We start from the raw sequence: 27,414 nt of genomic DNA, 5'->3' as shown, positions 1-27,414 counted from the left end.
AGGTAAATATTCAAAAGCAATGCACGTGCATAAAATCAGGAAAAAAGATTCCACCCTAAAGATATGAATAGAAGAACTGATTATTAAACAAGAGAGAGCTCGACAGCGTGCCAGACTTTTCAGATAATAATCTCATGTAGGAGGCTGATTATGTAATAGAAAGAAAACGCCGGCAAGGATATTGTCACCGCAGGAATCCAAACCTGGTACACGGATAATGCAGTATCGTACCTTGGAATAAATCAATTTTTTATTGAAAACGATCCACTTTAATTAGCAGACTATTGAAAATGAGATCAGATTAAGTATTCAGATTATTGTTTATGATTGGTGCATTTTATTATGGTCAACAATGAGAAATATTGAGAATATAATTATGGAGTTAATAGAGACATGTACACTGTTGCTTGGACTAACCATTATATAAAGTCGTGAAAACTAATCTAACAAGTCGGGAAACCGGAAGCTGGATGCTTCAGATATGAAAGGTTTTGTGTAGTTCTGTCATAAAGGCATTTGAGTGTACATTTGTCATATTAGTCACATATGCATATATTATGTGAATATATAAATTTGCAAAGAAGTGAAAACTTTGACGGATTATAACTTTGTTAGTAATAGTGCGATTTCCACCAAACTTAGTAGAATCATGCTCTATGTTATAGCCTACATTTCCTGGTGCTAGGATGAACTTGAGGGGGGTTCTGCAGCTAATTGATGAAAATTATAGGGATATACTATTATTAACTTTAATTGAACAGATATCGGTATGTAGGGTATTTCGGAGCCCTCTGCCCTGAACGAAACCTTCAGCCATTTATTTGAAAATTGGGGTATTTTGCTAAAAAAGGGAGGTCCGTGGACCACAAATGTGAAAGAAAATTTCTTCCCAATTGGTCCGGTCCGAAATTAACTGGATCAACTGGCGGACTTAGGACTCGCTCAATTCTCAAACACAAATGATACCCTTTTTCAAGCGATTTACATTAGAATAAAATTTTGCGTTTCTGCCTGCCTGCATTTATGAAAAATGGTCTCATAATAACTTAAAGCTTCAAGATGATTCATAGCGTGATCACAGTGTTCAAAGCAGCTACCATAAACATCAAAGTGATAATTTGGCTCATTGACACCCTCTTATGGAAAACTTTTAGCTCTTATACTTCAGCCATTCCATTTATAGCGATAATCTTGCTTCAATGAATCTAAAGAAAAGAACTCGGTCATATATTCTTTATTTTATTTATCCTTTTGTTATTGGAGGTTTAACAATAACACTTTCATCAATTTTTGAATACAAATTATCAATTTGACATTACTTTTTAAACAAAACCATATTTCAAAAGCAAGAGAATTTCAATGGTGTCACAGATATCAAAACATCCCACCAACAAATAAACAGCAATGTGACTGTAAATCTGCGTTTTCTCTCTATTGTATTGTTGCTTGAAACCACCGTCGTTGTATGTTGATTTTTACAAGCAATTACTCATAGAAGCTTTACAATTTGACTGGTTTTCAATTAATTTGAAGATCAATCGAAATGAAAAACTTATCAATAAATAGATCAAGGCTTTGTTATTCTAACCATTTAGGAAGTCAACATGCAAATGATTTAACAACCAGAACGATATTGTGGATGTTTCGAGCATGTATGCTTTGGGTACCTCATATTATTCTACGTCTGAAGTTAGATGACATAAATCCAAGACAGAATATTTTATCTCGAGAAAACATTCCAGTAGTAGGCCAACATTTGATAAGACTCACGACAAGCTCCTTAAATTTGCATTTTTCCATAAGATAAAACAACTGTAAATAAGAGCTGCCTTCAATTGACGTAAATTGAAATATAATTATAAACAAAAGCTAATTCTCAACTATGCGGAGTGAATGGCATGCGTAGTCATCGTAGCTATTCATAATGACGAATCTTAGATTCTCCAGATGCATGAATATTGTGACTGATTGTATGAATTATCATATTTGATAATCACCAATGGTATTTTTACTAGGAAATTCAACGATTTTCAACGGAACGCAACATAAAAAGTGGTTATCATATAACTGGTTATAGGTTATGAGTCAGATTTTACGAAATAGTTGGGCGAATATAATTAAAAAATCTTTGATCTTCTGATATATTTGGATCTTTTTACAAGGAAAATTTTACCTGAACGTTATCTGCAAGCATAACTACACATAAATAGAGAATTTTTAATTTTTGAGTAAATTAAAAGCAATTACACTGCTTAATTCTACTAATACTGGGAATCAGGTTTCAGTGCAAATAATAAGAAATCTCCGTTGTACCGTACAATTTTTATTTTAATAACATATACCTTCTGGCAAGGACGATCTTACATCCCATCTTGCGCCCAAAACTCACTTTTTGATTGACCGAAGTATTTGCTAAATTGAGATCGGGACTTATAAATGAAGAAATCCTAGAAACCGCAGCCCACGCTGGTGAGTCAGTTTTTCGCATCGCGCTGTAGATAACAGATAAATTATGCAACTCAAAATTCAATTTACGCTGCAGAACAAACATATAGTGTAGAGATGCATCTATGGGTGAGATAATAACGAATTCAATTCAAATATATAACTACAACCGCCTTGTCAACGCGTTTCTAAAAAGTAATTCCTAGCGATTTCTACATAAGGGCGTCCAAACTGCAAATTGTTAACATATTTGTACAAAGAATGATTGCGAAATCCCCAACTGATTTTAAAAATGAAATTGCCCAAATTTGGAACATATCAACCAACAACGAAACCATAATATTCATATGAGTCAGACCCTAAGAATACTCGTCGCCCTAGCCCCTTAAGAATTATTAGGGAGAATTTTCTGCTACAATTCCAAATGATTTACGTGGTACGATGTTTCTCCATTCATTCATTCATTTACTTTCACAGTCATTGCTGACTCAGATAACGTTTAGTAATAATAATATTTTCCAGAACAAAATCCCAAACTGTTTACTTCCACACATTTTTTGCAAATCAAGATTTTTTACGCAAATTACCATAAGAACTATAAATTTCCAGAATAACAGGAGTCAAACTAGAATTAGGTGAAGGTGGCTAAGCCTTAAAAAGTTGATATTGAATTTTTGACTTTAACCTTCGTTCCGCTCAGTAGCAATGTCAATTCGTCAATTATCTAAGCCGACATTTTTCTCAGTCATAGCCTTGATCCAAATTGAGCCGAAAAGTTTTCAAATCAGCATCCAGCGTATCAATTCATCGTTGTTTGAAATATAAATTAATATTTTTTTATACTATCAAGTGGTATTTTACCACTATAACAACAAATCCGCTATTTCAGACCGGTAGAATTCACCTTCCAATTCTGCAAAAGAGACTGCTGCATCGCTAAAGCTTTTCTTCTTCCTGTAGGAGCATCCTTTGAAACCTCCTTGCTACGCTTTGCGTGATACTTTCTGTGCTTATCCTTGTTCTCAGCTATTGCATTGAAAATAATCCAGCTGTACGTGTACGGATGAACTTTGAGGTTGTTATAGATATTCTTGGTGGTGAAAGGGTAGTATAGGTCCCAGGGCGAAACGTGCATTGGTACCCACGATGGAGCATAAAACCTGGGAAATGCCTGCTGAACCAACACCAACAGCTCTACTACAAAACCCTATCTCCACCTCCACGTCGTGACCGCTGGGAGCTCTTTCTTAACGGAGAAGGATGAAGGCGAGTCTCCCGCGCCTAAAAACGGGGAAAATTGTACCAACTGGTCCTCCAGGTTGGGGTTTGGTTTGTTGACAACCCTACACGGACACCAATTTGTTACAAAGCCACAATAGAAGCCTCGGACTGGACGGATAACACAACGACGAATCGGGCGACGACAAAGGAATAACGATTTGCGCATTTTCTCATGGAACGTGCGCTTCCTGTACAGAGATGAAGCTGACGAGCAGCTAGCCGATATCCTGTCCCAATATAGGGCTGATATAACAGCGTTGCAAGAGATGCAATGGACAGGGACCGGTTTCCTGGAGAAGAGCCACTACACCATATATTGCAGCGGTCATCCAGTAAACCATGTGCTCGGAGTAGGTTTCTTAGTCAGCCAAAAATAAAGCCTGCTGTTATCGGCTTTGAAAACGTAAGCGAACGGCTATGCACTCTGCGTTTGCGAGGCAAGTTTAGAAATATAAGCCTCATAAACGTTTACGCCCCTACAGAGGAGACTGCAGAGTCGGAGAAGGATACCTTCTACGAGGCAGTAGAACGAACCCTCGAAGCCTGTCCCAGATATGATATCAAAATCATACTTGGGGATTTTAACAGCCAAGTAGGGAAGGAGCCCGTATTCAGGCGATTACACGAAAAAACAAATGATAACGGACTGCGGATTATTCAATTAGCAGGGTCACACGAAATGATTGTTGGAAGTACCTGGTTTGCGCGGAAAGCGGTCCACAAACATACGTGGGCCTCTCCAGACGGAACCACTTTCAACCAAATTGACCACGTGTTGATCGAACGCCGCCACCTCTCAGCCTTGATGAATGTCAGAACATATAGGGGGGCCAATATAGACTCGGATCACTATCTCGTTGGCATGGTGCTCCGAGCTCGAATAACAATACAACCTAGAATGCCCTCTGACAATCAGGTGAGAGTGAACACTGAAGCCATCCAGAACACAACCCTCCGCGACACCTATAAGAGGGAAATGGATGTCGCAATAACCGCAGTCAACAGAGGACCTGGAGATGAAGCATCTACAAATGATCTTCATAATCACCTGAAGAACGTTATCATGGATACGGCCACAAATATACTTGGCCCCAGCCGCAAAAGGAGTCGGAACGGCTGGTTTGACGATGAATGTAAGCTAGCAACGGAACGGAAGAATGCCGTATACCGAGTAATGTTGCATTCTCAAAGAACGCGGGCACGCGCAGAGACTTATCACGAACTCCGTCGAGTGGAGAAGCGACTTCACAGACGGAAAAAGGAAGCCTGGGAGAACCAACAAGTCTATGAACTAGAAAAGTACAGGGAGCAACCGCACCAGGCGCGCAAGTTTTACCAACAAGTCAGCAGGATGAAGCCTTATACACCTCGATGCTCATCCTGCCGAGACAAAGAGGGAAATCTGATTTCCGACAGAATGGGCATATTAGAGCGATGGGTTAAGTACTTTGATGAGCTACTGAACAACCAGAACATCGGCGAGTTGGAGGTCCCGCCAACTGAAGACGACGGACAAATACTGCCACCACCAAGTTTAGGAGAAACAGTCCGTGCAATTCATCGGCTAAAAAATCATAAGTCGCCAGGAGCCGATGGAATTACAGCCGAATTGGTTAAATATGGAGGCGACCAGTTACACCAAGTGGTTCATCAACTTGTGCTCAAGGTATGGGACAGCGAATCAATGCCTGACGATTGGCAACGAGGCATTATCTGTCTCATACATAAAAAGGGAGATATCACACAGTGCAGCAATTATAGAGGTATCACGTTGCTGAGTACCATCTATAAGATATTCTCCACTATCTTGCTAGGCCGGATATCCCCATACGCCCAGAACATCATTGGCCCATACCAAAGAGGCTTCACTCCAGGTAAATCAGCAACAGATGAGATTTTCTCTCTGCGGCAAGCGATGGAAAAACTTTTGGAATATGGACAACAGTTGCACCATCTGTTCATCGACTTTAAAGCCGCCTATGATAGCATAGCCAGGGTAAAACTGTACACGGCCATGAGAGAATTCGGTATCCCGACGAAATTAATAAGACTGACTAGGCTGACCCTGACCAATGTGAGAGGCCAGATAAAAGCAGCAGGATCACTCTCAAGATCATTCGACATCAACAACGGTCTACGACAAGGGGATGCGCTATCATGCGTCCTCTTTAACCTGGCCCTCGAGAAAGTGATCCGTGATGCCGAGGTAAATGCAAGAGGTACGATCCTCTTCAAGTCCACCCAACTACTGGCCTATGCTGACGATATCGACATCATGGGAAGAACCACCCGAGATGTACAAACTGCCTTCATCCAGATCGAGCAGGCGGCAATTGGGGCGATATCTTGGGCTGCACATCAATGAAGGCAAGACAAAATATATGGTGGCAACGTCAGCACCGAAGACGAGTCAGCCAACACATAAAACCGCACTGGTCAAACAGGAAGAATAAGGATAGGAGAATACAACTTTAAGACCGTTGACAATTTCTCCTATCTAGGGTCGAAAGTCACAATCAAGAACAGCTACGATGATGAAATCCGCGCACGGTTGTTGTCAGCCAACAGAGCCTATTTCAGCTTACAAACACTGTTCCGCTCGAAACGTCTCACCATAGGGTCAAAGCATCTTACTGTACAAGACTATGATCTTGCCAGTCCTCATGTATTCCTCGGAAACTTGGGTTCTTAGCAAGAAAAATTGCGAACTCTTGGCCGCGTTCGAGAGAAGAATCCTCCGAAGAATTTTTGGCCCCCTACATGAGGATGGACGATTCCGTACCCTACACAATGACGAAATCTATGAGCGATACCATAACCGTCCGGTTGTGGATAAAATCCGGCTCAATAACCTATTGGTGGGCGGGTCACTTAATCCGTATGGATGAAGATGATCCCACCCGGAAAGTCTATAAGGACAATATCTATGGTAGAAAAAAAAGACGAGGCAGACCCTGCCTAAGATGGAGCGATGGCGTGGGTCAGGACGCCAGACAGCTTTTAGGGATATCGAATTGGTGGACCTTGGCGCAAAACCGGGATGTCTGGAGTTCCTTATTAAGGCAGGCCTAGACCGGATACCGGTTGTTGCGCCGTTGATGATGATGATGATAGATATTCTTTAGAATTTGCAGTTTGATTTTTCCGTGTTCCAATGATTTCAAATTCACTTTCATATTCTGTTTCAACTCAGTAGGATATTAGGGAGATTAGATCAACGGTGTACAAAACCAAAAGATTTTCGAAATATTTTCAAATAAAAACAAATCCTAAAAACGATAGACTTCACTGCAAGAAGTTCCGGTATTGTAGCTCTCAGGAAAGTGTATTGACATCAGATCGTATTTTTAGAAGTGGACCTCAAGATTTAACACATGTTTGTCAGAAGTGATGTACCATAAAAACAACGAGAAGTCGAATATTTTGCTAATTTAAAACAAAAGAACCAACATATGGGGTACGTCAAGGTTTTTCTCAAAAAAACTCGCTAAGTAAATGTGTAAATGGCGCTTCGATTGAAATTACACTTTTATAATATTAAGAAAAACAATGTCCAAATTATTTTGACAAATATAACTAAGAAATTACAAATTTTTGTTTGAAGTTGAATTGGGTTAGGCTCGAATATACATTTTTCATTAACGTGATTCTTTCTATAATTTATAACATCGTCTATGCGCCCGGCGTCGAAAATGTTCTCATTTTATCCTACACATTTGTAAGCATTTTCAGACCGATTGCTCTCAAAAATAAATCTGAAGGTAAACATAAACTTTATATTTTTAAATCTTACCACCCCCTTTTCCGAGCTGCCTTCCTCAATCATGTGTTTCGAATATAATGTATTCTTTATATATTTTCGGGAAAACCTGTTTCAAAGTCACTCATGACTAAGAGCATCTAACGTTTCCGATGGTATCGTCATTCATGTTGTAAAAGCAACGGAAAATGTACGAATTCACTTGGTGGTTCGAGACTAGTTTTCCCAGTTCTGAATTGGAACATAAATAATCGTTGCCAAGATTTTCATTTCATATATTTCAATTTGAGTTTATTTTATGGGCGGTTGGGTGTAACTTCAGGCTAACTGAAAGTTCATAGAGTTCTAATTTGTTTAGACTGGTGCAGCGTAAAATGGAAAGTCGTTTTGCGATTCGAGCTGATTAGGTTGAAGGTGGTAGCTGCCATGGGAGTCAAGTCACCTGTTTATTGTACAGAAATATCTGAGAGCCCACGCACTTGATGTGTAGGATGGTTTCACAATTATGTAATGCCGCGAGCACTTCTACTTATGGCAGTCAATATCTAGATTTGTGTCGAAACCAATTTACTACATTTAATAACAAAATACTTGGAAATTTCATAAGTTGAAGATAGTATTTAATGTTGTAGCACCTAATGCCAATTAGATGTCAATAGATGCGATGGAGGGTTATTGGCATTACAATTTCGTAATTTTACTACTAACAATTTGGAGCACTTACTTCACTTGCTATTGATCATGGAGAAGTTGGGTTGTCGAGTGGGTCTCCCAATTCTCTTCGACGTGGAACTAGGGCTACATAAGCGCACTTTTCGGAGGCAACGTTGTCATGTCATGTCATGCTCATGTTCAGTGTCGAATTCCAATGATTCAACCTGAAGGATTTTAATCTTAAGGCACATTCGCAACGCAAAGGCTTCTAACTAAGGAGGAGCAAGTGACAGTCGAATTAAATCACTTCTTGAAGAATAAATATGTGAACCTAAATTGATTCGTTAGAAATTCCGAGAGTTGGCCGAGTCCCATAAGGGATGAATGAATGAACACTAATGCGTCAAGAAGTTAAATTTCCAATATTTATAAATTGTTGTTCTCCCAATTTCTCAAAACTTGCCGCAACTATTTCGAACCAATGATGAAGGTCCTGCGGCTCGAACAATTAAAAGCCGAGAGATCCCCACATTATTAGAATACTAGGTGCTAGTTAAATTAGTAGGCAAAAAGGGATCCACCAAGTACCCAATATTAAGAGAAAAACTCTTTTTGCTGCTTTTTTGTCAGTTCACAATTTGAATATGCATACCTGAGAAGTCGGGAAACCGGAAGCTTTTATAAAAACATTTGAATGTACAGTTGCCCAATTAGTACGTAGCATGTAATATTTGCATAAATGTTTGAATTCGCAAAGAAGTGACAACTTTGACATATTATAACTCATACATTCATGTTGTATTACTTGCGATTTGAACAGATATCCTTATAGACGGTATTTCGGAGCCTAGGCACCATATAGTGGCGAACTCCAAATTTTTTTTTTTTGGGTTGGGTAGTTTCTGAGAATATGTCCGTTAAAGAAATGATAATTTTCGACCTCCGCACTCCAAGCTATACAACATATGTCAAAGCTAAGACCGGCTTCGGAAAGTACTAACCAAGGCCTTTCATTTGATACCTCACAAGACTATCTTTAATGAAAAACAATTAACAGCCCCTTATGCATGTAAGTACGACGTAGAATTATGTAACTCCCTGTATGCGCGAGCGTTCACTGTTTCCACCAACTTTGATGTCAATCGCTACAACCGTCTCCAAGAAAGATGCGTCAGACAGACAAACGAACAGACACATAACCTTAAAAAAGTGTATCTGAAACGCGATTCAATAGGCATTATTATTCTCCATTAAGAGTTTTAAAAGACGTCTCCTTGATAAAAGGACCCAGGTTGAACTCAGAAACCGGTGAAAGTCCAATACATCAACCTGTGTTGATGTCAGAGCTGTAGGTGCAAATTACTTAATTTCAAAATTCTGAGAACGATTTTGCAATCTGGAGTAACTAAACTTTAAACGAGATGAGAAAAATCAGGAGACATTAGGGAATCGAACAGACCTTCATCTATCCTGTTGCTATTTTCATCGCAACAACACTTGGATCTTACAGGTCTTGACTGAAATCTGTAACAAATAAATATCCTATTGTCATTGTGTTTAGAATAAATTTGAGTGTCGGTGAAATACTTTTGTCACTTTTTTAAGAGTCTAAAATTTGATTATTTCCGTATTTGAATTTCCCGGATGTTTCCCTCCTAATGACAGGTTTTTCGCTCAGTGGTCAGGATAATCTGTCATGTTTTCTTCTAGGGAAATGTTAACAGCTATATGGAAAATGGAAATACGATGACATTTATTATTATTACACCTTTTCATCCCCCACTTAGTTAAAATAGTAAATTTATTTTTATAAATCATCACCAAGAAATGTAATATGTAATAGAAGCAGATCAGCGCAACCTCCAACCGACTTCAGCCTCTAATTCTACGATAATTGATCGAATTAATCACCAACATTTCCATGAATTTGAAATTATTAACCCTATCAAAATATTTAGTTGGGGAAGAAGTTTCATTCAAACTTCGACGATAGGTGCCTTGCAGTCGATTACATCTGGAAGTGCTCGTTGAAAAGCTAATACTTTGGGGGTCTGAAATATTGCTTCAGTTCCTTTTCAACTGCTAAAAGTTATTTGAATTGCAAAATGGATGCGTTAAGTGGAAAAATTTGATTTAGTCGAAACTGCTTCTTTTTAGAATGTCAACGCAGGGCGAGGATACGAAAAATTTTGAGATTTACGGATAAGTTTTTTCACAAGAGTGAGTAATCTAGAAATGATTTTAGTGACACATTTTAGTAATTTTGTTGAAAGAAAGTTGCTCTCACATGCTAATTGACTACAAAAGAAGACCACATTTTGCGAGAAGGCGAGAAGGGGGGAGGGGGGGGGGTTCCCTGCTTATCGTAAAAGGTGATTAAAAGGGATAGAAATTTATGGGCTAGCAATCTGCAAATTTAGAAACATTATTGCTACCAAAAAGTCGATACCTCGGATAAGGACTGACCTCACGTCAAAGATCTTTGGCTAACAAAAACATACTATGATTTCTAGAATTACACGCAGTTTAGAAGAGGCTTGCTAAAGGTCACATTGTAATCGTGATAGGTGACCTGAATGTCAAGGTGGGCTCTAACAACACCCTTCCTTCCCCAGGTGATGAGGAAAGAAGCACTCTCTTGGCGATGGCAACGATAATGATGGGAGTTTTGCGGAATTCTATAGCTTCCATCGCTACGTCAAAATTTTTCGAGTACACAGCCTGCCATAAAGTTAGTTGAGTTTCAACTGACCGACAACAGTAGATTTACAAGTTGTCTCACTCTTTGATAGTCGCTTACGTTTGTTTGCGTGTTGCATTCGCCACTTCTCACAGAATTGGAGAGCTGCAACCCTCAACTTCAACATCGACCGCTTGTATGATCTAACTGATCTGACGACAGAAACCCGCCTGAATATTGGTGCTCTTTTCTCAGGTACTGTGCAGGTCGTAGGCCATGTCACGAAAAGACGCCAACAGACCTGGTTGGTGGAAGCGGATCGATGAACGGAAGAAATTGAAAATTCTATTGATCGCTGCGATTCATGGTGGGTATGACGTGCTCGAACTCCGATATCGTGCGAAATCCCGGAAAGTTCGCCGTGACAAAAGGGAAATTGTTATTGCGTTGGTCAGGCAAACAGAAGATACCACAGAACGCAGTGATATCAGAAGTGTATACCGCATCACGAAAGAACTTGCATGCGGTCGCAAACTTTTCGATGGTCCTTTGAAAGACGTTGATGATGGACTTCTCATCCAGTGAAGAGGTAAAAAGAACACTTCACCAAAGTTATTAACTGAATTTAATCCGGTGAAGTTCCACTTCTTGTACATGAAGTGATTAATCACCGTGACATGTTGATATGGACTGTTCTTCCAAGCAGAAAGGAAATTTTTTCGGCCATCATTGCACTCAATCACTCCGGAGAGTTATTTACCGCTTCATCTGCAATTACTGCAGATCTTCTATCTCCACTAGTACGGAAATCTTTGGAGTTCGAGATCTTTCCAAGAGAATTGAAAAAAGGGATAATAATAATCGTTGGCGCAACAACCCATATTGGAACAGGGCCTTGAAGTGTGTTAGAGCACTTCATTCAAGACCGTAAAAGGGATGATCGTTAAAATTTCAAAGGACATCCGTTTTTAGTGTGACAATTCAGGGTTCAGGGTTTCAGGGTAGTCGCATTTCAGCGAACAGTGAACAATATAATAGCGCGGCGCCGAAGAGTATTTCAAGAAAAACAACAAGTTTGTAATAGCGCAAAGAGAAAGGAAGATCGTTCTCGTTTCTAAGCGATTTGAAATTCTATCTAGGTATTCTTGCAGTATTTTTCCATTATTTCTATTATTTTAAAAGTGAGCAATACTTCAAGGGAGGACTATAGTCTTGCAATTTCCAAGACCCGGCTTTTTTGAAAATAGTTCATAATTTAAAATTGATAGACCAGCAGCTTACTCCAAACTACAATTTTTATTTTACAGTGTAGATATATATTTCGGGAGCAACTTTCCCCCTTCATCAGTACAAAGCTTTGTAATTTTAGGCTTAACTACAAATAGAAGACCTCTTAGTTCATATTTTCCCAAGACCTCAGATTATTTGGAATAAAACCCATGGCTCCGAAATCCGCCCATTAAACGCATGCTTATCATTGGGAATAATTTGGAGCCTTCTCTTAGAAACGTCAGAAGAAAACAAGTACCAAATGTCTCACTTTCAAATAAACGACAACATTAATGGTTTCCCAATAAGGATAGAGACGATTATCTGGCTCAATTGGATCTATCATGCCAATCGCCTACTAATAAACTGATCAAGAACAAAGTTTTGATGATTTGGATTATTTCCAGGGACAAAGTCAAAACGAATTGGAAGTATCAAACTCCCCATTACTAACTACCTCAGACAAGTCATTATCAAAAGGAATTATTTTGACGCCTCACAATGCATCACCATCATCCATTCAGTGCAAAGTTCACGAAAAGTGAATTGGATTATTGGAAATGCTCCAATGCATTTCCATATATTTTTTCGAAATTCGATACAGAGAGATGCGATTCGATAAAGTTTCCGACTACATTAAACAAGATTAAAATTCAAAGCTACAAATTTGGAGTTTCGTACTCAAGTGATGGAATGTAAAATGTTTGGTTAGTTAGTATGCAAAGCTGGACGAATATGTGTTGTTTTCAGTTCACTCTGTACACGTAACTTAGCTGGAGTTTAGATACTTTCTTGCCCAGAGGATGAAAGCTATGTTTTTCTAGCAAGCCAATATCAACAAATGCAGCTAGAAATACTTTACACGTCTCTCTCAGACGAACTGATCTGTTTTTTCTTCCCATTATGTTTTTGGAGCAGCAGAGGTAATAGCAATCTTCAGAAATCACGTCCACTTTCATTCTTCAAGATGACACAAAAAGACACGGTTCAACCGAGCACGATGATGTGCTTGCATTTATTATCCCGTAGTATGTCGTGCTCATATGTATGAAGATATTTTCTAACGTGTGTAAATTTTAAACAAGTGTTTCCCTCTTTTGGCGTTATGAATGAAAATCACTTCATATTGTCGTATATGTTTTGATTTTGTCTTTTTATCTGTATTCCTCCTCTCTCTTTTTGTCAATGTCTATGCAAATTTATATCGTTTTGATCACGAACATCGAGTTATAAATGTACTCGTAAATGGTAAACGGCGCGACGCCGACGTACGTTCTCTGCAAACGTAGATATCTGAATCTGTATATTGAATGAACGATGGGAAATGACGTCATTTCCACAGATGGGCTCAGGCAACTATATTTAGTTAAGTGCAGTCTGAATTGTATGGAGAGCAAGGGGTTTAGATATGCTGTTAGTCCATCATGCATCAACTTATGTATGAGATCAGCAAATATCCGCACAATGTAAAATATATAATAGCTCGAAAAAAAGAGAAGTTTAAGTGACCTCATAGTAGCATTTCTATGAATTCTTCATTAAATTTGGGTAACCACCTCTCGGAACTTTATCTCTGGATCAAGACACACCACCACCGGAAAGATATCAACAAATTACCTTTTATTGGGATTTAATAGAATAGTTCAATAGAAAATCAAACATGATTAGGATAAATACATTTTAGTGAGATAATACTTGGTGTTAAATCATAGACTGTTGTATACTAAAAGTGGATAAGCAAGTATTAATGTGTCCTATGAATCACACATGGCACCGATGTCACCCAGTGTAATCATGAAAACAACTCAAAAAAGTTGACGCTCGACAGCAATCGCTCCAAAGGACTTTGGAATATCTCCTCTCATTAGCGCCACATTTACTCCCAATGTACTTTCATTTTGGGTTGGTTTTCTCCTTCTATCGAATGGATCGACCATCATACAGAAGTTTTAGTGTAAAAAATTGGAAACAGACGGGCACACATCAAGAAAATTCCAGACCTCCATGAAAGACAAAGGGAGGCCATCGAGGAAATATAAAGAAATGTAAATAAAATGTTAAAAACGAAAAATGAGAACGTCTCCAGAACAAGCAAAGGAGGCTGTCTCATGAAAGACTTTCGTCAAAACATGGCATTGCATTGAAGACTCGACTTGGATTGAGATGGAAAGCACGAAAAAGCCAGAGAAAAGACGCCGACCAAATGACCAGATCAGACCTTAGCGTATGTGAGGTCCTGTACAAGGTTAAACCAGACAGTTTGTTAATGGATCTAGGTTAACTACATTAGGCGACTTGTTGCCAAAAAACTAGCAGAACAAAATAGAATTGAATACTTTTACTTTGATGAGATTACTATAAATCAAAAGAGCTAAGGCTAAGGAAGGTGTAAGACGATACAATAATTTCGGTAATAAGTTTGACATTTGAGAGAGCTATCCTTGCTAGTAAAGTTAATCAGTTGGATCTTTTGCCGGCCGTATCTTTAAAATGTTAATACCTAGCCAAAAACTGAACCAGCGCAGACGTCAAATCCTAACTAAGTCGTAACTACGAAAAAAACAACTGTCCTGCAGGTAGCGACAGCGCTCACATAGCAAATTACCGGTGTTTGAGTATTTTAACAGTGTGCCCAAAGCTGAAACATTACCAAGTAGTTCAGGACCTCCTCTTCCACAGTGTGATCGAGAAAAAAACCGACTCCGAAGAGATCTATACAGTAGAGTATGGTCTAACCGAGAACACTAAAACTACCAGAGAATGAGAGAAAGAGAGAGAGTTAAAATCAATGCCGGAGAGGTTAATCGAGAAGTGAACGCAAGAGGCCATACATTAGTTGAAATTCTTTCTTGTCTCCATATGGCACTCGCAAATAATAAAAGTGTCCATACTTCTCAAAGGAAAAAAATGGATTTAGTGATAGATGCCAAATTTTTTGCAAAAGATTAGCTAAGGACTTTCAGTGATACATCACCGAGCATTATATATATAGTGATCAACAGATCATAATGCTTGAACGATCCGACCCCACTTTCGAACGAAACAAAGGATAAGAAAACCATTATGATTGAACAAGAATAATTTCGCCCAGAAAAATAACTGTGAGATGAGTGTCAGTTTAACAAGGAGAGGCCCAAAGGGAACCTAATGCAAACTATAAAGTTGAAACAAGTCGGGAAACCGGAAGCTAGACGCTTCAGGTATGAAAGGTTTTGTATATTTCTTTTATAAAGAGATTTGGGTGTACATTTGTCCCATTAGCATATAACACGTAAAATATGCATATATTATGTGAAAATAGCCACTTTCAAGTGATATTGACATTCATAGTATCGAATTTGCAGAGAAGCGACAGCTTTGACCTAGTATTACTTTGTTAGTAATAGTGCGATTTTTACCAAATTTGGCAGGATCATGCTCTATGCTGTAACCTATATTGTTGCAAAATTTTGTGATTCTAGGGTGAACGTAAGGGGGGTTTTCCTGTCAATTACTAAAAATTATAATGATGTACTATTATTAACTTTATTTGAACAGGTATCAGTATGGAGGGTATTTCGGAGCCTAGGCACCGTATAGTGACAGCCCCCTGATTTTTTTCAGATTTTTCGGTTGGGTAATTTCTGAGAATGGGTTCGTTAAAAAAATGCCCACTTTCAACCCCCCGCACCCCCCACCTTTTCAACAAATGTCAAAACTAAGACCTTTAATTTGATACCCCACATGACTATATTTTATGAAAAAAAAATTTACACCCTCCCTTTGCATGTATGGGGACCCCCCCTTAAATTCGTCGTAAAAGGATGTAACTCACTATATGCGTGAGCGTTCACAGTTCCCACCTTTCTACCAAATTTGGTGCCAATCGCTACAACCGTCTCCGAGAAAAATGCGTGTGACGGACGGACAGACAGACAGACAGACAGACAGACAGACAGACAGACAAACAGACAGACAGGCAGACTAATTAAAAAAAGGTAAAAACATCAGCGAGAGTCACTCTTCATAATTGAGTGAATTGGACGTTACTATCTAAATCTAAACGTTCCAATTTCACAAAGAGGAGCTTCTTAATTACAGGGAAACAGCAATATGTCTCGAAATTCTGCTATGAATTCAACTACAGGCGCAAATTGAACCTACATAACTACTTAATATGGCTGAAAATATATGTGATGCCAACTAGAAAGAATTTTTTAATTTATATCCACATGCCGTAAGAGGTAACCCTAAAGATAAAGATACAACCATATAAAAATCAAAACTCTCTGGAAATGTGATTATAAGTACCGTCGAATATTTTTTGGGAAAGCCAAGCAATATGCCGCGAACAAGGGGATTGCATATATACAGGGTGCGTACGGTATTTGACGACATGCATATATGTCGCTATAATTTCCCGAAACCATTACTTTCCTTTTTGCTCTTTTTCAGATAATACATAGAGGACTACTACTTAACTCAAGAAATGAAGAAACATGCGGTTACCGTCACTATATGTGCAAATCACACCGATTTAAAAATCTCTAATTTTCTTAAGTGCGCCCGTTCCTTGGTTCATAAGGTTCGCGGTGAATTGGAAGCATTAGGCGGTGATATAGAATCTGTTGCAAAACGTAAAAAACACGTGCGATGTTCTGACACTGTTCGATCTGCAGAATTTATTCACGAAGTGGAAATGATCATTGACGAGGACCCTTCAAAATCAATGAGGACCCTTGCGAGGGAGCTTAATGTTTCTGACCGTCTTATCCGTCGACTCGGCCAAGAAGATCTCCGGTATAAATTCTACGTTTTGCGCAGACGACAGTTTATGGCGAAGCAAATACGGGAACAGCGAGTTATCCGATCAAAACGACTTCTAAACAAAATTGACCACCCTGAAGCGCCTGAGACGATATTGTTTTTTTTTTGATGAAAAAAATTTTGACCAAGACCAAAAGGCCAACCACAGAAATGACATGAATGGTTCCTGTTGTCATGCACACGAAATTTTCAGCTGCTGTTATGGTTTTGGGTGTTGTGAGCAACAAAGAACATGTCATGCCACCTCACTTCTTTACTCAAGGACTTCGAGTGAATTTTGCTGCATACATCGAGGCTCTAGAGACAGTAGTGAAACCCTGGATTGATAGTGTTCGCGGTGACAGCCCATAGATCTTTCAACAAGACTCTGCACCTTCACACAAAGCTATGGCGACACAAAAGTGGATGGCTGAAAATTTCCATGACCACATAACACAGAACTTATGGCCGCCTAGCTACCCAGACCTTAATCCTCTGGATTATTACGTATGGGGCGTAGTTGCACATGAAAACAACAAACATCCTCATAACACTATTTCTTCTCTGAAGGCTGCAATTAATACCGTTATGGTCAATATGAACAAAGAGCATTTGATTCGGGCATGCAATCGTTTCCGGACCCGGATCGAAGAGGTAATTGCAATTAATGGAAATTTTATTGAATGAGTTTATCGATATACAATAAGTTAATGTTGTGTAAAAAAATTCATGTCCAAACTAAAAGCTAATTAGTTATACTTTCAAGTTGTCCTCAAATACCGTACGCACCCTGTAGAACGTTTAAGATAGGTAAGCAAAGGACTTCCGTCCGCTGATTTCTACGGCTCTTTAACTTACTAGAACCTTTTAGTGCACCAACTTTGCTATACGAAATTCCTAGTTTTTTATCTGTTTCCAACCGTAGTTCCACTACTCAGGCCTTTCTTGACCCAATGTACTATCCTACTCCCTTTAGACCATCCCTGACATCCACGACCGTGGCCTGGATTCGAACCCAGGGCATGCGACAAAAACCGTGCCGTCGTCAACACAGTTACTTGCATCGAAAAATATAACGTCCTAGTGACTGAAACTAGGTGTATGAGTATTGTGCAGCTCACAATTCTAGCAAAGGTGACGGCGTTCATTAAAACTTCTAATAAAATGTCTATCCGCGGATAAAAATTGGCTATGGGATACTCAGAAAAATGAAGCACATATCGAGGAGTATAAGAATGAGTGCGAGAGCGCTAGACTGTTATAACAAAGAGTCGCGGTTCAAATCTCATTGACAACAGAGGGATTTGTATCGTGACTAGATGTCAGATACCAGTCGAATCTGCTGTTAAATTTCGAATTAGCATAATACTCACGGGTGAACGCAATTTTGAATACACTGCCTCTTATAGTATATTGTAGTGTACCGTTGCGATCTTGAATAAGATGCTCTAAAACACTTCAAGGCACCAATCCAAGGAGGTTGGGGGTGACAGCAGTGCCTCGATAGTGTGAAGCTTGACCACTGTGATATCAATGTTATGAGAGATAACAATGAAGTAAATATTAGATTGACATGGATCCTTTTAGATATAATTCCATCTTGGTAGGCCACCGCTAAAAACAGTGTTGCCATTCTTCAGCAGTCGAAATTCGTCGCGGGACTCTTAAAGGAATACGGATAGCACCGTGATCGATACCAACATTCCTGGTGCTACCGGGGAAAGTAGAAAGGAATAAATCGGAACAGCGTCCGGCATACCGATTCAATTAGATCTAGCAAACGATGTTCATGGCTGAAGAAAAGAAAGTTAAACGGTGCCTTCAATGTAGTTATCAGACGGCGTAATCTCGTGGAGGAGATGCTGAGGTCAGAAGCGAATTAGAACGTGGGAAACCCAACAATATCATGGATACAAGAGAAGCTTCAGGAGCTGGATTGAACTCGAAAATGTGACAAACACGAGATTTGCAACCTGCTAGTGCAGAACACAACTATCTCCACGAGGTAATAAATACTTCACGCTAGTCCCGCGCGGAAATGAACAGAAGAATTGAAGTGTTTTTAGTGTTCTTTTAGTTTTATAAGAGATCCACCTCCATCCATAAAGAAAAAATATACTCAAAGATGATGATATGCCAAAATTAGAATTTAATTAGCAGTTATTACTAAAACTCATCTCTGTTCGCGGAAATATTTACGGTGCGCGTGCAATTTTTATCTTTTTGATGATATTAGAGGATCACAGGACGAGTTAATTTAAAATAATAATAATTTGTTTGTCAGAACTCTCTGCAGATATAAGAGGAAAAATATCAGCCTTCACAAGATCATCTTTTGCCCCTAACAATGTGACCTTGCACTCATCTCAAACAAGTCATTCTTTTCATTTAACAATTCAACAATTCATTCTTTTCATTTAACGAGTTGCTCTTCATGAGGATACAATGTTGAAAAGCACATCGAAGCAATCATATGCTGGTACACATGATCTATAATCTGAATCTGAGTTGTTAGCGTAATAAACGTAAAAACTCATGGATCACAAATGATCTAATCAAATACACCTCCTGAAGGTCTCCAAATATCTTAAAAGGGACAATACCAAATATTCGATTATATGATTTGTACTGAAAAATCCGCTCTAGGAACGAATCGATTAATCTTAAGATAAGAAGCGTGCGGTATTTCTCTAAATGGCAAAAGTCCGTAAATGGTCCTTTAGGTTGGTCATTTGCCAAAGTCAAATATTCTTTTATATTTGGTTCATGTGAGGAGTGTACGAAAATGATCAAAAGAGCACCATTTGTTATCAAGCAGAAATATCATCTTCAAGGAAATTTACTTTGTCCTAACTTCTTAGAGATGACTGTAAAGAAGCTCGAACTGTGTAATGAGGGAAAAGAACCAAATGCATTTGGTGGTTAACTTTATTGAGGTTGCTTATAAGGAGAAGGAAAGTTGCATTGGAGTTCATTGAACAAGTCTTTCGGTTGAATGAACTGATTTTAATCGTCAGCTTGTTGGAATGTAGTTGAAGATGTGCACAGACAAATTAATTCGAAATTTGGTTTAGAGAAAGTTTGATTTAAAGTCGTAAATATATTTATTGACACCAATCAATGGGACTGTGTATATTATTATACTACCCTAATTTCGCACAGCATACACAGTTCAGTTTATAGCAAGGTAGCGATGACAATCTCTCTTCAGTGTCACTAAATTCTCAATTAAATTCGCGCCGAATCATTCATCATACAACTAATCAATGTGTGTAAGGCCATATCAAAATTCAAATCCAATGCAGGAAGCCCATTTTCTGTATATAAAAATCATTCTGCCCACACAGGCAAATTCCACTACTAGAAGTAGGTGAAAAATTGCCCACGCTGTCTACCAACTGGGAGTAGCTTATAAATGATACGCCAGATGATCGGTACTTTACAAACATATGATACAGAATTAAAGCAGATTGGAGAAGCTATTTACCATGAAATTTTCGATTTGTTGAGTTTTCAGAAAAGCTGGTTCAAATCCATTTACTGCATGCGCGCACTTTATTCAATTTTCGAATGGAAAAACCGCACTGAACCCGTTGAACAAGGACTAACAGAATCGGTCATACATATAATTCCATCAGCTGATTTCACTCGCGGCAGGATATTTTGATTCTTTACAAAAACAAAAAAAAACTTTCGACTTATCTGCAACAAAAAAATAACAAATTACAATACACTCACTAAAAACAACTCTACAGAATACACTAAAAACTATGAGTTCAAATGTCACATTCCGAATTCAAAGTCGTGACAATACACACTCGCGTGCCTACACTATATCAAAAGGACATTATATTGGCGCTACATTTACACTGCTCCCACTTTTCTACCTTTTTCGTGTTCCGCAGGATAGCAGGGAAAACCATTCATTCAGTGATACATGTACATTAGGCGACAGAGAATATTCCAGTTTTCCATGGGATTTCCCAAAAGAAAGTTATACTCTCTCCGTGAATGTTCTATGGTAGAAACACATGAAGGAATTTTTAGTGTGACGAGATAAGTGCGAAAAGGACGAGGATTTTGTACAAAATCGATAGTTTAGAGACTTTTATAGCGGGAACAGTATATTCAGATAAAATTGATGAGACGTTGAATGCTTTGATAAGACAGTGCAGGAAGAGATTAGTTGGTCCTTGGAGAAAGGAGACGATAAATATATAATTCTGAGCTGCAGTAATAATATGAAAACGAATTTCAATTCTCAATAATTGATGTGTACTAGGTTGTTGCGAGGCATATAACACGTCAACCGTGGTTCGTTGCCTGTTTCTGGCAACGAGGGTCAAAACCTCGGGACCGAGTTAGCTTTTATGCGCCGAGGAAAACGAAATGCACAGCTTAGGGTGATTCGGAATGCCAATACCTCCAACTGAACACAACAGTGGCCATATACACTTTGTAGACAAAACCATAACTGAAACCAAGCTCGGAATAAAGAAACTAATGCCCGCCATCAACGAACAGTTTTGCCTGTCAGTTACGTCTGGTGCTCAGAGGTGGCGATGAGGAAGACTTGGCGGCAACCTTGTCGGACGAACCAAAATCAAGTGGCCGAGGAAAACTTCCATACTGGTGGCACCGCGAAACGCTGTATCATAATGGTTTGCCGGCCGTGATGCAGTAGGCGAACGCTCCAAAAGCCTAATTAGGGCGATCAGACCCGAGTCTGCACGGGGACTCATCTGAAGTAGCAATAGGTCATGAAACCTTACCAGGGGTATACTGGTACCATGGGAACAGGGATAGCCCCTGAATTTACATACTTTAGGATAATTGGTGTTGTATGTGCATTCAGTTCGATTATTGCAGTTGGCCCCCTAGTGGGAGCTTCATGGGGGCTGTGACCGCGTTCAAGCGAACAGAAACCTTCGGCCCTCGACATCGTGTTGCGTTTCAACACGGGAGCCGTGCTCCTTAGTTCCGTAGAGGTTTAGGTAGGTCTTGCATCCACTCGTATGAATGCTGAGCCATGCACTCGGTATAGACTGGTACCGTTGTAGCTTGTCGCAGTGGGACTCTGATTGTGGTCACAAAATCAATCCGTGTCTTAAGGAAGCCGTGCGATTAAATCCCCGAGACAGGTACCCACGTAAAACCATAGAGATCAGTTACGTCTGAAGGGTCTACATTTGACCGGCGGTCGTTGCGTGGATGGGATAACTTTGCTCTGTCCGTTTTAACTGTTTAGCGGCCGATGATCAAATGAAAAATGATTCGGTCAACCGGCCAGATACGTTTGTTTAGGCTGCCAGCGAAGATTCCATGTTTGTTTAGGCAGTGAGCGAGAATTTTATGGGCATCTTTATCGCTAATAAACATTTTTGATTAATGCTCACACACAAAAATATCTCGAATTCTCGCCTCAAGTCCTTCAACGCCCAGAGATGAACTAATGATGTTGCCGGTTGCCGGTACGTGGATGGTGCATTCAGTTCAACTACTGAGCGGGGGCATTGCGGGCTCTTCCAACGTAACCAACAGGTCGAACGGTATGTGGTTGGGGAACTTAACGGACTAACCGAAAAAGGCTGCCTAGAGCTGAAAGGCGAAAAAATTGTAGAACGAACAAGGCAAAGAGAGAAACCTATACAATCACCCATCCCAGGATAAAAGCGTGAATTGACAATGAAATTTCGAATGAAACAAAAAAGGGAATCATTAAAATAAAAAACACTCTCGGTTCCAAAACAGGGCAAACAGGGCATCGTAAAAATGTCAGCTATCCTGAGCCTCTCTGGAAGCCACTCACTGGTAACTTTTTGGAAAGCGTTGTAATTTAGACCTGCGCAAATCAGCGAGTTAAAGATTGCCTCTAGATGATGCCATTGTGCGAGTTGGTGGATCTCAGATCAATTTAAAACCAAGCCCAAAACTACCTAGTGATCTAAATACCAAATACGGACATCTTGGATACTGATGATCCAGAAGGGCAACTTACTGGACACAGGTCTCAAAAGTGAAGTGTGGAAGGTATCGGCACCAAATGAGATGGGAATGATGTGACCTTTGTGCTAAAAATAAATGATTACAACCTAAAGGCGCTAGAAAGCTGGTACTAAAAAGGTTGCTATGGCTTATTTCAGCTAATAATGAATGATGAAACGGTTTCGTTTAATAAAGCGAATAAAGACTTGCGAATTTAATCGTGACGCTGAATAGGGTGAAATGGGTGGTAAATTGATTTGAATCATACAAACCATATAGTCCAGGTGGAATCCACGCCATGTTCCACATATAGAGAAGCAATCAGGTAAAACCACCCAGCCAATATTACAGTAGACTATGCTGTAAGGCAGGTTAGAATAATCCTCCTAGCAAAGGCAAGATAAAGCATATAGTGTAAAAATTCTAAAGCCTTCCTTCAAAACATCTTGGAAAAACTGGTTGAAAAGTACATGAAAGAGGAGCTAATGTCCTCCACCCTTTTTGCAATCAGAATGACTGCAAATTAGGAAAATTCTAAGGCGACCCTACATCAGCTAGTATCAAAGGTTGAGATTGTAACAAACAAGAGAGAGGCCGCCATAATGGTTCTAATGGATGTAGTGTCTTCAATAATACTTCCTTCAGATCAATATGAGACAAGTAACACAGGCGAAGGCATTCCATGTAGACTTCCATAATCATTGCTGGTTCAAGTCCACTTGTGTAGTGAGGTTTGGAACAGAAAAGCTTCAGTTGAACGGCATATGAGCACCTGTGGCATACGAGCATAACAAAATTACTAACAAAATCACAAACCCCCAGCCTTGGAGGTGGGCAATGACTTATGTCACTGAAAGTCTGATTCGATTCCCAGAGTGAAGACCACAATAGTCAAGGAGAGTTGGAATCTTTGAAGTGATAACCATCTGACGAACCACACACTATCTTATACAGATGGACCTAAACTAGAAGACGAAACTGTACATCTGACCTGTAAAGAAGGGCTAACATGAAGACTCTGCACTGCCCCGTGCTCTCGCGGTAAACAAATACTAGTTGTGGAGTAACAACCTCTGAAGAAGGGCTTAGATCCATAACAAATCAAGATGAGAGCCCAAGGTAACGTAATTACGTTCAACGCAACCATCTCACCATCAACAAATATCTGGCATATACTCCGAGGTAAATTTTCATTAAAAATCAAAAATTCCAATGGCGACTTCATTTCCTTCGTTAGTAACTTTTATTTCTCGCAAATACTAATATCTCGGAAACAACGTATTTCCTTCTTCAGGGGTGGAGGTCTGCACTGTTGAAAGGAATAAGTTGTTCCCGAAATATCAATATTTGCAAGAACTAGAAAAAAAATACTGGCGAAGTGAGCGACGTCTTGAGCAGCTGCATTGGTGAATGCAATAAGATATTCCCAGTGTTTGCGATAAATAGCAAGTTTTTGCAAGCGCTAGAAGCATCGCTATACAAATAAACGTTGCATTTTCCGACTCCAAAAAACAAGGAACTAATCCTAAACGTTTATACCCAATTGAAGAGATGCATGACAGGAAGCAAACAATATGTATAAAAATGTTATTATTCGCTGTCATTAATATCTTTGCCGTATGCACAAATGCAATACAGTCATCAATGCTAATTTGCATGGACTCAATCAACATTTCCGCATTATTTCAACTTCTAGATTACCCTAACGAATTCAGGTTGATAATGAAGTGCTACCTAGTACTGCTCTCACTGAAACATAGTCAAGCAGCTTTCATGGGCTCGATGTCGGCTATAATATTTTTCGAGTTGATAGAAAGGTCCGTGACAAATTTTTCTATCTGTGCGAGTGGCCACTTCAAGGAGTAGAACTCATTTGCTGTTGCTCTTAGTCTCTTACGCCACATCATAGGGATATTATCTTGACAATAGCATTAGCTATTCGAGGTGTACGAATTCAAGTGTTCCCTATATCATCCGGTAGCTGCAAGACTTTGACTGAAAAAGAAATAAATGATCTTATGCTCTGCGAGGGCCCAGCCCTAACTAGGTATAGTCCAATAGCAACTCACATCTTAAATCTATTACATATTGCGTAGTCTGCCCAATAAATATGCCAACTGTGGTTGTGGATTGAGGATGAGGTCATGATCAGTCATGCACACTAGACGGTCAGTTTAGTGGCACCTTCCTAGAGACTCAATAGCTGCTATATGATGAGTGTGCTGTGCATAGCGTAATTTTTTTTTGTAGTAAACTTTTTTGTTCTTACCCCCGATGGAAATGGATAGAACTCTATCCACTTTCGGGATTAAAAAAAATTGATTGTTTTTGCATATTTCGAATCTTCATGTTGAAATTCCCCACACATTATTCTTCGTAGGTATACGTAACCTAAAAGAGCCACAATGGGCTTTTTTCGCGCGTGGACCCTCGGTCTTATTTTCAACTATATACCCTTTTTCACAAGAATATAACTTTCCATTGTTGGCAAGCCAAGAACATCTTCGTGGTCAAGGAGAGCTTTACGGCTCTGGTATGGCCGATTAAATAGTAAGTTAAGAGTTTGCAAAAACTATTCCAAAAAATGCTGACTCCTGGCCAAAAGCTATGAAGAATGGAATGCTACGACACCGCCATGTAATCACAAAGCAAATATAAAGTCGATTAAAAATCAAAATGACGCTAATAGTTTCTTGGACAGCGAAGGTGTTGTTCATCAAGAACTTTTGCTTCAAGAACAAACAGTGAATACTGTCTTCTACGTAAAAATCCCGAAGTACTGCATGTATCCCGTGCGTCATGTGAACACTTTTCTGCAGAGATAATAAATAGCATCAAATGCAATTTCTATGACCTCATCATCATCGACGGCGCAACAGCTGGTGTCCAGACTAGACCACCCATAATAAGGAACTATAGAAGACCCCGGTTTTGCGACGAGTTCCAACCAATTCAGCATCCCTAACCACTATCTGGCATCTTGGCCCACGCCATCTTTCCATCGGAGGCAGGGTCCGCCACGTCTTCTTTTTCTACCATAGATATTGCCCTTATAAACTTTTCCGGGCTGGTTCATGCTCAAAAATACGGATTAAATGACCCACCCACCGCAACCTATTGAGCCAGATTTTATCCATAACCAGACGGTTGTGGTATCGCTCACGGATTTCTTTATTATGCAGACCTAGTCAGTTGACCCATAATTGTACCCAAATTCCTACGGAGGAGATAAACCTAAATGCTGCTATAGAGCCCAAAAGTGAACTAGTTACAAGTGTCAATATCAAACTAACTAATACTACCTTATAACTGTGAAAGAAAAGCTGTTCCACAATCCATATTTCCCATCCCAAAGCTAAACAGCGAAACTGCAAGATCCCTCCTTATTAAGCAAAGGAAGACCTGCAGAAATTTGGTCGGTGTTTTGATATGACGGAATACAGTCGTGCTTGATATAATTTATTTATTTAATGAGGACAATACACAGAAAACAAATTCCTTATTACATATTGTCCTCAGACGGAGGAGCAAGTGAATGGCTTATTTTGCACTTAAAACTAGAAAAGGAAATATAGTCAAAGGACCCAAGCTGTAAGGTGTTGTAGGACCGGCATAGCCTCGGGATCGAAGAGTGGAAGTATTATAAATCTCGAGCTCCGCGAAGGGTACATCAAAAATGTCCGCACTACGTGTTATAAGACGAGGCAATACGGAAAATAATATCCGAGTTGGCGGAGCAGTCAATCAGACAATTGCAGAATTTGAAAAGAGTACACATATCAAGGAAGATGCGGCGTTGCTATAGGGAAGGGAGATTGAGAGTGCGGAGTCGTGACGGATAATGAATCCGTGGAAGGTTCTTTTTGTAAAAGAGGGTCCGGGTGAATTTACGTTGAACAACTTCAAGAGCGCGGCAGTCCTGAATGCGGAAGGGGGACCAGATTACACAGCAATATTCAAGGACGTTTCTGACAAGGGAATTGAAGAGTGTTAAGGAGGGCTAGATTGAGGTAAAGTCGGAGAAGGAACGTAGGAAAAAACCAGACATTTTCGAAGCTCTATTAATGATGTCAACGAAGTGGGAATTGAAACGAAGTTTGTCATCGAATTTTATACCCAGGTCTTTGAAGGGGGTCAGTAGTGAAAGGCGTTGTCCACTGAGAGAATAGGAAAAGGATGTTGGGGAGCGTTTAAGCGAATAGCACATCCAGTGGCATTTATTGACATTCAGTGTTAGCTTGTTGAAACTCCGCCATGCTATTAACATAGTATGCTGGTCCCAAGCCCAGGTAAAGGAGGAGGGTTTGAGGCAACGTACTCTGTACTATCCTCAGTAAAACAAAAATAAAATGCTGAGATCAGGGAAAGAGATAAATAGAGTATAGTTGGATTTATTCTACTATGCAAAATCCTACCTGATCTCTCTTGGTGACAGGCCCCGCGACAGGTCGACCAAGAAAATGCATAGAATGTCGTTACAAACATGATGATCGGATTAAGTCAGAGGCCTCGGAGAAATGCTAGGGCGTCCACCTCAGTCGACGCGGCAGGACGG

At 39.6% G+C, this 27,414-nt stretch overlaps 1 protein-coding gene across 6 annotated transcripts in view; it reads right to left on the bottom strand.

Annotated features, from left to right (window-relative positions):
* Nucleotides 1-27,414, bottom strand: part of LOC119648236 (talin-2) — a 108,485-nt gene that overhangs the window by 68,149 nt on the left and 12,922 nt on the right. For 5 of the 6 annotated variants that reach the window (XM_038049861.1, XM_038049859.1, XM_038049862.1 and 2 more), the window contains exon 2: nt 20,362-20,576. The exons of the other annotated variant lie outside the window; for it this stretch is intronic. The gene's annotated coding sequence lies outside the window, so the exon portion shown is untranslated. The remainder of the gene's footprint in view (nt 1-20,361; nt 20,577-27,414) is intronic. 6 annotated transcript variants of the gene reach the window in all.

Source organism: Hermetia illucens, chromosome 2 (assembly GCF_905115235.1).
Source record: "Hermetia illucens chromosome 2, iHerIll2.2.curated.20191125, whole genome shotgun sequence".
NCBI classification, from domain to species: domain Eukaryota; kingdom Metazoa; phylum Arthropoda; class Insecta; order Diptera; family Stratiomyidae; genus Hermetia; species Hermetia illucens.
Note: the sequence above shows the minus strand (reverse complement) of the source record. Positions and strands in the feature narration are given on the sequence as shown.